Here is a 10,624-nt window from a genome sequence, read left to right on the forward strand (position 1 = left end):
ATCCTTCACCCCAAGTTGCTATCTGATAAGGACTGTAAATGTTCAGTAGGAAGCACTTACATAGGGGAAATAAGGTAGTGGTTGAGTAGAAAAGCTTCTAGGCATGCTGTACAAAAAGTCAGTGCACACAGTTAAACAACAACAACTAGTACAATCAGCAATCGACCCTCGGGAAGTCCTTGAGAATCCTCCAGTGTTTCTTCAAGATCAATATCCCAGTAACAGCTGTCAGTACATGCAAATGTGCACATAAAATAAATCCGCTGTTCATAGTTCCTTTTCTAAATTGCTAACAAATGTATTATAAAAGAACGGTGTAACTTAAGGTTTTAATTAAGGAGGTCATCTGCATGCCATTGTTTTGAAAGATGATAATTTATAAGAGGGCCAGTTTTTCCCTCAGTTTCCCTCCAAACTGTCAGGGTTATATATATATATAGGAGAATCCAGCCTCTTGAGTAGATTTTCCTGCAAGAGTGTAAATGCCCTCCAGCACGAGCGTGAGCTGCCTGGTTGCTGCTTTGTGTGCTAGGTAGATTGACGAGGGCAGTAGTTGAATTTAGGCCCAGAGTGTTGTCATTTGGTGTAACAGTGAATACCTGCACATGTGAAAAATGACCTTCTCGCAGGCATGTGTCATCGTGCTTTTAACCTACAACATAATAACATCACATAATCTGTTTTCAACCATTTAAGAGATTGTTGACTTTGTATTTGAGCTAGTTTTGGTTTATGATTGTATTAGGATTCCTTATCATTTAGTTGTTGACATATTTATGTCTTTGGTGAAGTATTATGAAACACAAATATGGACATCTGTCACTAAGCCCACCAAGCTGCCATATGGAAAAATCATCATGTTCTTTTCAGGCACCCAGCAGGGGGCGCCATACTGTTTGAGAAAACCACTTACCCACAACTGCTGAGACCCATATGTAATTCCCAACAGTGGTGCTTCTGTCTTGGCTCTGTGCTCTCTCGAACACAGTTGGCAGTGTTGGCAGGTGGGAAGCCTGTGAGGGATCATGTCCTTGTCGCTGCCCTGGTGATTCCTAATGGCTGACAGCAGAGCACGAAGGGTGGATGTGTGGGAAAGGCATGAACATGCTGACAATCCCCTCAGCGGCAGGTGAGGAGAAGCAGCTTGTAAATCCACATGTGTCAGAGCCTCCCCACATCAATGCCGACTGGGAGTCAGCTGTCAGTCGCATTAACTCCTCCCTGCCATTTTCCATCCGTCTACCACATGCCTGCTGACTTTCTTTCCCATCCAGTTTCCCACTTTCCTTCCCTGCAGTGATGTCTGGATTTACCAAACCTACTTCCCATTCTCTCAGTATTCCTCAATATATGTACCAGGCCTTTTTTTCTCCCCGTTCATTCAACAAATGTGGTTCATCATTCATATTTAGAATATTCTTGCTATCCTGTAACCTCTACTTAAACCTTCATCATCACATATATGTTGGACTTCTAACTGTATGGTCCTCTTTCCTGTTGCCTCGTGGTGAGCAGTAACGATCATCCTCACAGTGTGTCTTATGTCTTGTTTCCCTCTCTTCACGCCCAACCAGTCGCGGCAGATGGCCGGCCCTCCCTGAGCCTGGTTCGGCTGGATGTTTCTTCCTGTTGAAAGGAAGTTTTTCTTTCCTACTGTTACAAAGCGCTTGATCATTGGGGCTTGTCTGATTGTTGGGGTTTTCTCTCTGCTATTTTAGAGTCCCTACCTTACAATATGAATATTTAAAAATAAAATTGAACTGCACTGTGCTCGTGTGGTCATCCTAAAACTAGAAACATAAAAAAAACAAACAAAAAAAACAACCCACAGCAAAATACACAGTAAAAGACACACATTGTTCACAGCGTCTTGTGTATTTTCACACTTCGGAGCTGACACTTGGCTGCTTGGCATGTCTTTGAAAATTTGTTCACATTCAGTTTTGTGCCTCCTCTGACTCAACCGTCAATCAAACACGTCCAATGCCTTTTTCCCTCAAAAGCTTAGAAGCTGAAAAATTATTTCTGACATGTTTCAATTGTTTTTGAGCCCAACAGCAGCAAATAAAAACTTGAATGCAAGAACAATGAATGTTTAAATTTTTGATGGATGCTTGTGTTGTGTTGGCGCTGCAAAAAAATAAGAGACCAAAAGAGCATGCCCAGCTGTTGTCAGGATGATGTCTTTCAGCCTCGAAAACAAACTATTGTTGAAGACGGTTTTAGCCAGCATTGCTTTATTTCCATCTCATTTGAAGAATGCAAAAAAATAAATAAATAAGGGACACTTTCTAGGAAGTACCCTGTTCAACGTCTTGTCCATGTGTTGCAAACAAAAGAACACAAGATGGTGATTATTAAGCACTGTGGAAGGGATTCATTCCCCCAGTGCTTATTAATAGATTATACCTGTAGTAATGCCAAAAGCAGTACTTACAAAGAATAAATAATAATAATAGGTACGATTTTAATGTCACCAGAAGCAGGAGCACTAATTCAAACCGTCTAACATGAACACTATTGGAAAACAGTCTTTGAACAAAGTCAGCTAATAAGTCTTTGGCACATGCGACTCCAACAGTATTAATTTCTTTATTCTGCCTTCACCCTCTTTTCTGTCTCACTCATTTTTCTAATTTTAATACAGTCCCTGTTGTTAGCCATGTCCCACATATGTCTACCTGTCTACATCTCTTTTTTTTGTATGTTTTTTTTTTCTTTTTTGTTGACACAACTGGGTTGGTGTCAACTTACATTTATTCTGTCAGTCTGTCCACATGTCGGTGAGTCCCGTGGCCTTTGATAGAGGATGATCAAGCGAGTTATTTTAGTCATGATTAGCGTTTGGAGGAATCACTTTCATCACTAGTTTGTAGGGTGTGAGCGCGAGTGTAGTTTTCATGGTTCAGCGCTGCGAGCATATGGAAATCTCCCCTGAGACTTCAGCGCGTTGTTGCTTTATAGCATCTGTGTGTGTGTGTGTGTGTGTGTGTGTGTGTGTGTGTGTGTGTGTGACTGCTTTTGTTTCTCTTGTTTGTAAGAATGTGTTTTTGTTGTTTGCATGCATGTGAATAACAATGTTAAAGCATGAAGACTTCTTTACATTTTGAGCAAGCAAAGTCCAATTAGCCAGTGACTGAGTCAGCAGTTACCCAGCTGTAGTTGAGGCTTTAGGACAAGGATGTCAAACTCGTTTCATATCACAGGCCAGATACAGCCCACTTTGATCTTTGAAGTGGCTGGAGTAGTTAAACTCACCTCTCATCCATTGTAAAGAAGTTTAACTACATACTTAATCCCTTGGATATCTTAATAGAAGAAAAAAAGAAGCACAGTTTCTACACTACAGCTCAGTTTTTCTACAAGATGCTGTCATAGTAAATGAAAGAAATCTGTCAGACTCTTTGGGCCTAAATTATAAGAAATCAATGTGTAAAATTACAGAAAACATACATTCTGGTAGCTCATTGCCCAGACTCACTTGTAATTGCAAAACAAAATTGCAAAAGTTTTTCTTAATTGCAGAATTTTTTCCACTGTTGATCCACTTATTAAAAACTGAAATTTCTATTGTAGACAGTGAAAAAGCAGGAACTTTCCTGTCATTTAAGTATTTAGCCACTGCTTAATTACTTTGGCAAAGTATGAATGGATCAGGGGGACAATAAAGCTGTAAAACTTGCGCTAAAATTTACACTCTGCATTAAATTTTCCAAAGCCGTCCAGTGGGCCAGGCTGGCGTCTTTGCCAGGCCGATTCTGGCCCCTGGGTCTTATGTTTAGCAAGACTGCTTTTGGATAAACACTTTTATCTCACTGGTTTCCACTGCTTTCTGATTGAATCCTAAAATCTGTTTCTGCCCACTGGAGGATGAATATGCAGTCACTTACATTTAAGTGATGTAATGGGGGTGGATACTGTTGACCCGATGTGGTTAACCTTTCAGTGAATTGCTGAGTGGGCACGTGATACGATGCATTTCTTGTTATTGGTCTCCAAAATGAACCATTTGACTTTCAAAGGTGCAGCACTGGAGCAGCTCTCCTGGTAGAGCATGCTCCACATGTACTGTACGATTAAATCCTTACTGCGGTGGCCCAAGTTTAAATCCACCCCACGCCATTTGCTCTGTGCCCCCCTGGTGTTGCCTCACAGCATGAAGGCTTTGGCTTTGGAGGCCGGCGCCTTTCTGTGTGGGTTTCCTCCCACAGTCCAAAGACATGAATGCATGGGTGAATGTGGCTTGTAGTCTAAAGTGCTTTAAGTGGTCAGTAATACCAGTGCATTATAAGTGTCAGTCCACTTCTGCTTCTGTGGAAATATATATAGACGGATATGTTGTGTTGGTGTTCGCGTTTGACGATGGAAGAGACAGGCCAAGACTCAACGAGGGAATGGAGGCACAAAATAAACAAACTTAAGATGGAAACTGTAAATTAACGAACCACGGACAGACAGTAGGCTTTGTTGCTTGTACAGTATGAGTTCAGAGTCATAAAAGATCGCACAGATTCTGAAAATGGGACAATAATTGTCTTGCTTGGAGACTGATATTTGAATCGGGCTGCACTTGAATCTGTCACCTCTATGTGAAAAAATTTGTTAAAATCTATGTAGAGGGATCAAATCAAATCAATTTATTTATATAGCACATTTCACAGGATAAAAACCACAAAGTGCTTCACAGTAATATAAAAACAGAAATACATAAAATACATCAATAATCAAACATACAGCACAAATCTAATTAAAAGCCAATCTAAATAAATGAGTCTTAAGCTGCTTTTTAAAAGAATAAATACAATCAAGGCAACGTAATGATGGAGGGTGAACATTCCACAACCTGGGGACCACCGCTCTAAAAGATCTATCTCCTCTGGTCTTAAAACGAGTTCGTGGGAATACCAACAGCCTTTGATTAGATGATCTCAGGCTGCGAGAGGGAGCGTGGGGTTCTAAAAGATCAGAAATGTAGGCAGGGGCATCACAATTCAAAGCTTTAAAAGTCAGTACCAAGATTTTAAAATGAATTCTAAAATGTACTGGAAGCCAGTGTAATGAACGTAACACTGGTGTAATGTGCTCTCTTTTCCGTGTCTTAGTTAAAAGCCTTGCAGCAGCATTCTGGACTAACTGGAGACGGTCAAGACGCCACACCAAAACTAGTTTCATTATGCTGTTGTCAAATACAGGTTATTTGAAAAACATGGCAAAAAGAGAGAATTATATGCCTTGTTAATTTCCCACTACTGATATCACTGAAAATAGGTACACATGAAACTCAAAAAAGATTTTAAAAATCAATAATAATCTGTTTTAATCAGTTGATTGACACCTATCAACACCTATGTCACTGAGCTGTTGCTGACAAATTTTGCAATTTCTGGACATTGAGAGACTCACTCATTCGTGACCGGCTTGCATGTGGGATTAATAATGCCAACATGACGGAGAGACTACTGTGGGAGAAAAGCTTGATAATTGACACATGCATACAGCTTTGCAGGGCAGCAGAGTTCTCTCAGGAGAGCAACAAAGCCATCTCAGGACAGGTTCATTGCTGTCCAAGGAACAGCTAGCCAGAGACAAAGCAGCACAGTGGACTGCAGGCACTGTGGGAAATCACATGAAAAAACCAAACTCAGATGTCCAGTGTATGGTGAGAAACACAAAAAATGTGGGAGAAACAATCACTTCACAGTTAAATGTAAAGCATGCCCAGAACACAGGGAAAAGAAACTTGTACACAAGGAGGCAGAATGAGAAAAAACTCTCTGTGTATCAAAGTAGTGACAGAGAATGTAAATGAAGTGGACACTAAAAGAGTGAATGATTCTCAGCTCTTTGCAAGCATGCTCGTGGACAACAATATTATAAAATTCCAGACTGACTGTGGTGCCGCATGCAACATCACTCTAATTAGTTGGCTCTACCCTGACACAAAGTGCTGTCATTATTTTGTCTAGAAGAGGACTAAATACAACAAAAGTGCTAACCAACACCCAAAAGTGAGGTCTCATGACTTTTCTGGCTTTTGATGTTTTAGGCAGGAGATATCAGAAAAGTTACCAGAGGAATAACTGATTTGTGGCGAACAAGCAGTCATAGCAGCGTTGCTTCTCTGTCGCTTTTCCTCTCACAGGAAGTGAGCTGGATTTAGACCTCCATAAGAGAGGTTAGTTTTACCCTGCTGATGATCTGTTGTTGCAATAGGAATTCTGTTCAGTACGCAGAACTCCAAGTTCAAGATTTGGTGAATGTGCTTGGGTGATGAGCCATTGGTGCTAAGCTACCATCTATGGGATTATTTCTGAATACCTCTAAGTCTGAATCCTGCCTAGAAGTAATGATACCATATTCCTGTGGATGTTTGGTTGTCTCTGATAACTGGCACCAGTTCAGAGAGTCACTTGTGACAGGCCTGAAGGCTGGCCAAACAGTGGTCGCCCGTCTCCAAAGTTGCAGTCATATTTATGGAGAAACATATTAACATTAAACAAAGTGCAGTCATGATTCAGTGTATCTAAAATAATGAAAGCAAAGCTGCAGTTTCACATTTTTTTTTCTTCCTTGTTGTTGGCAGCAATGAAGAAAATAAAAATAAAAATGAAAAACCAACATTTTTCTACTCAGGGGATCACCCGATCTTAAAAATATCTCCTCTGCTGGCTCTGCAGTCACATTTCTTGTCACAAACACTGACTATTATGATTTGTCAGAAAGTACTTAAGAGCCAATTACACCAAGCAAGTTGCTGAGCATGTCATTTCCCAACTGGGAGTTATTTTGCAAAGTCACGCTATCGACGCCGCTCTGTCAGAGCCGCAAGCCAACGAACACAGGATAGATCTGTGAGCGCACCCTGGGAAAGCTCTCATTTCTGGTTGTATGTCACCCAAATCGCCTTGTTTACATGCCTTAATGGTTAGCAGCAAACAGCCTGTGGTGGGACGCCCACGTGTGTGTGTGTGTAAAAGGGAATACCACGTTTAGCTGCAGCATTTTTCCTAGCTGTAATTAACTCTAAAGATAAAGTAGGGTTTTCTCCCGCTGCCAAATTTTAGGAGATTTCTCTGGCTCATGCTGAAAATGTCAGCTTACGGATAAAGCAACACATATAGTATTTAAAACCGAATATGTGGCTATTTTTATCAACGCCGTTTTCACAGCCCAGCCATATTTAACTGTTGTTTGAACTGGGCATCTTACAGTCATTTTAAAGTCCCCAGGTGGTGATTATTGTAATTGTTCACCATCTAACAAAACTACGTGAGTAATTAGGTTGCCGGAAGCCTTCTGGTTTCTGTTTGCAGCCCATCACCTATTATCAGTTATTTCTCTTTTTGTATCTTTTAAAAATATACTTATAATCTGACTGTAAACAATGACCAGTGCTTGAAACATGAATTTGTGGCCCGGATAACCATGCTCCTGATTTCTGCTGCCAATGCTAACAAGCCTTAAAACAAGTGACCATGACCAGAATTCCCCAGTGACATTAAAAAAAGAGCGAGATCATACCTGACTTCTATTAATTAGCTGCTTGTTGAATTCAGAACTGAATTTAAATCCTTCTTCCCACGTACAGTGAGATTTGAATGAGTCAATCAGGCCTAATTGTACCTTAAAGACCTTGTAGCATCATATTACCCCAACAGAGAGCAAACATTTCAAAACCCAAACCCAGTTAGCCTTCAAACTTTCCTTTTTCATAAATCTCATAGATAAGACTGAATCAGGTGACCCTGAACCATTTACTTATGCCTCTATAGGCTCAGGCTGCTGGGGGACTTTCCATGATGCACCAAGAATTTCTTCTCCCCTCACCATTACCTCCCCCTTTCCTGTAGTCGCATTTTGTCCTGTTTGTTTTTAATGGTCACTCAGTACTCTTGTTTTCCACCTTGACTTTCTTCTCACCCCCTAAACCAGATGCAGGAAATGAGTGCCCTCATCTGAGACCTGAGAAAAAAAGTTGTTCCTCCCCACCATCACCAGGTGTTTGTTTATAGGGAATCATGAACCTGTAACTCTAGTAAGCAAAAGATCTTTTTTGTACCTAAGCTGAAAAAAGCTAAGAAGTTTAAACTAACACAAAATGATATAAAGTATATTTTATTATGTAAGGTATGCTTGGTTTCAGTTTTGTCACTTCATGTTTAATTTGGAAATCACTTTTGACATAACCAAGTTATTCTACTTCCTGCCTCTATTCTGTTTCCCGCCCTTTTTTGTGCCACAGCTGTGTATAATCTTTGTATCACCTACCTGAGTGTAGAGATCTTGTGCTATCGTGCAGATAAACCAGTCTGCACGTTGTTTTTGTGTGACTTTCCCCCGAAGCTCAACAAAACCGTTAAAGTGTACAAAGTTAACATGACCCATAAGGTCACACTAGTAACAATAATTCGGGTTAACAGAGTGACGTGTCCTGGAATGATCCTTTAGTGTCCTCTCCTGCATTGTAAATACATTCCTATTTGTATATGCGCAAAGAAGTGGACACAGATTTTTTCCCACAGTTAAAACTTTGCTTTGACCATCCGATATCCTCCCTCTTATTTATCACCATTAGAAAAAGTCACTATGGACCATTCATGGTCCCTGTTAAGTACAAACAACTCCATATGATCCAGCTCCCAAGGTTGTGGAAATAGTTTTAGACCTCGATATGATCTTACAGGCCAACTTCACATGTGAAAACCTGCCCTTATAAAGTTTTAAAGAGTGATAATACCCCTTTTCATTCCCTGGCTTTTTCACCGTCAGGCTCTGAGAGATTATCAAGTAATTCCAATTTAAATAAATCACACTGACACTTCATCATGTGAGAGTCGATTTCGATTTTGTTGAGTATAAAGTCAGCAGATTAGTGACTCGTACATCTCCTATTACTCCCATTTACACTGTTTATTCCTGCATAATACCAATCACAACGTGAATGATTTATGAATTCATCTCTGAGTTTTAACAGGTCGTACTTCTGGGTGTTTGAGCTTTTAAGCAGACTTTATCCTCGGGTTGGCCTTCGCCGTCGCTGATGTAATATGACAAGAGTCTCTGAGGGACGGGCATTTTCTTTTTGTAATGTGTTTGTGCTGAGAGGAAATGGAATTGGAAGTTTAATTTGTCTTTACTGACAAGTGACTGAAAAGTGGCACTGAAGCTGCAGCCACACAAGGCCAAGCTGACAGTGAATAAAGAGTGTGAAGGTGCCGACAACTGTTGTGAGTCACAAACTGCAAACATGCTTTTTAATGTCATTAAATTGGATAATTTAACATAGACATGTGTTATCTATCCATCCATCCATTCATCCATCCATCAGCTGTCATAGGGCAAAAGGTCACCAAGCTGCAGGTCAAACACATGGAGACGAACATACATTGACACCTCACCCAATTTACAATCACCAGTTCACCCAATGCGCATGTTTTTGGACTATGCAAAGACTTGGCGATAACCCTTGCAGGGTCAGCAGTGAAATTTGGTTACATATGGTTGTAGGTTTGTGAACTAATTCTGAACATTATCAGCACCCTAGATGGCGCTGATAATGAATTTTATTGGGTTTTATGGCTATTCATAATGAACAGTCATTGCATCGTCTGCTACTCTGATAGAAACCACACTGGCTGAATGAGGCTGAATAGAAATACGGGTCAATTAAATCAACAGGTGTTTTCAATGGAAACAGACTCTCTTTGGTTATTGTTTGTTCTACCGAGCAACCGTAACCAAGGAGCGCGGAAGAGAGGCGAGACTTGACAAAGGGTAAATCTGGCCCGAGTGTGGTTTTAGCCTGTCCTCGCCTGAGCGATCCAACATATCCGCCTAAAAAATCTGCTCAGATCACATTTTTCCTCCTGCGCAGGAGAAGAAGGAATGAGAATATTTGGAGTTTTATTCCCTGCGGGAGGAGGAAGCGTCACATCAAACGGCAAAGTGTGATGTTTCAGCTGATCACTGCCTCGTTTAGTGGGAAACACACATCTCAGCGTGTGTCTCACACACACGCGCGCACACACACACCCGGAGCCACGGGTGGTCTCTGTGTTTGAATGTGATATGTCTACTTTACAGGTCTGTGTGCATATGTGTATGTGTGTCTTTGATGGTCTGTGTATGTGTTTGTGTGTCATAGAGGCATCTGTTCATTGGAATAAACAACTTTCCATATTTAGCTGCCAGGAAAAAGAGAGGGAATTAGCAAAAAATCCTTCCCAACTATATGTGTGTGTGTGCGTGTGTGTGTGTGTGTGTGTGTGTGTGTGTGTGTGTGTGTGTGTGTGTGTGTCCAAATGGAAAGAAGTGATAGCTCTTTTTTTCTCTAAGGGAGATGCCAGCATGAAGAATTCTAAAATTAATTCCTTTGTCTTTTAAGTGGAGAGAAGAGGAGGTGAAATTAACCCAGAGAAATACGGGAGAGGAGCCTCGCTGTGCTTCCTAAATAAACTGGACAAAGGAGACGAGAGAGTGGATAGGAGGACAAAAACAGATGCAAATTTACTTATTAGGGCAACTGCTCTTATTAACAAAAAATTTGTTAAAAAAAAATAGAAGAAGAAGAAAATAGCAAACGCGGTCAGATGAGAGGAGAAAAAGGATGAGATATAATGGGCAA

This window comes from Pelmatolapia mariae, linkage group LG15 (genome assembly GCF_036321145.2).
Source record: "Pelmatolapia mariae isolate MD_Pm_ZW linkage group LG15, Pm_UMD_F_2, whole genome shotgun sequence".
Classification (NCBI taxonomy): domain Eukaryota; kingdom Metazoa; phylum Chordata; class Actinopteri; order Cichliformes; family Cichlidae; genus Pelmatolapia; species Pelmatolapia mariae.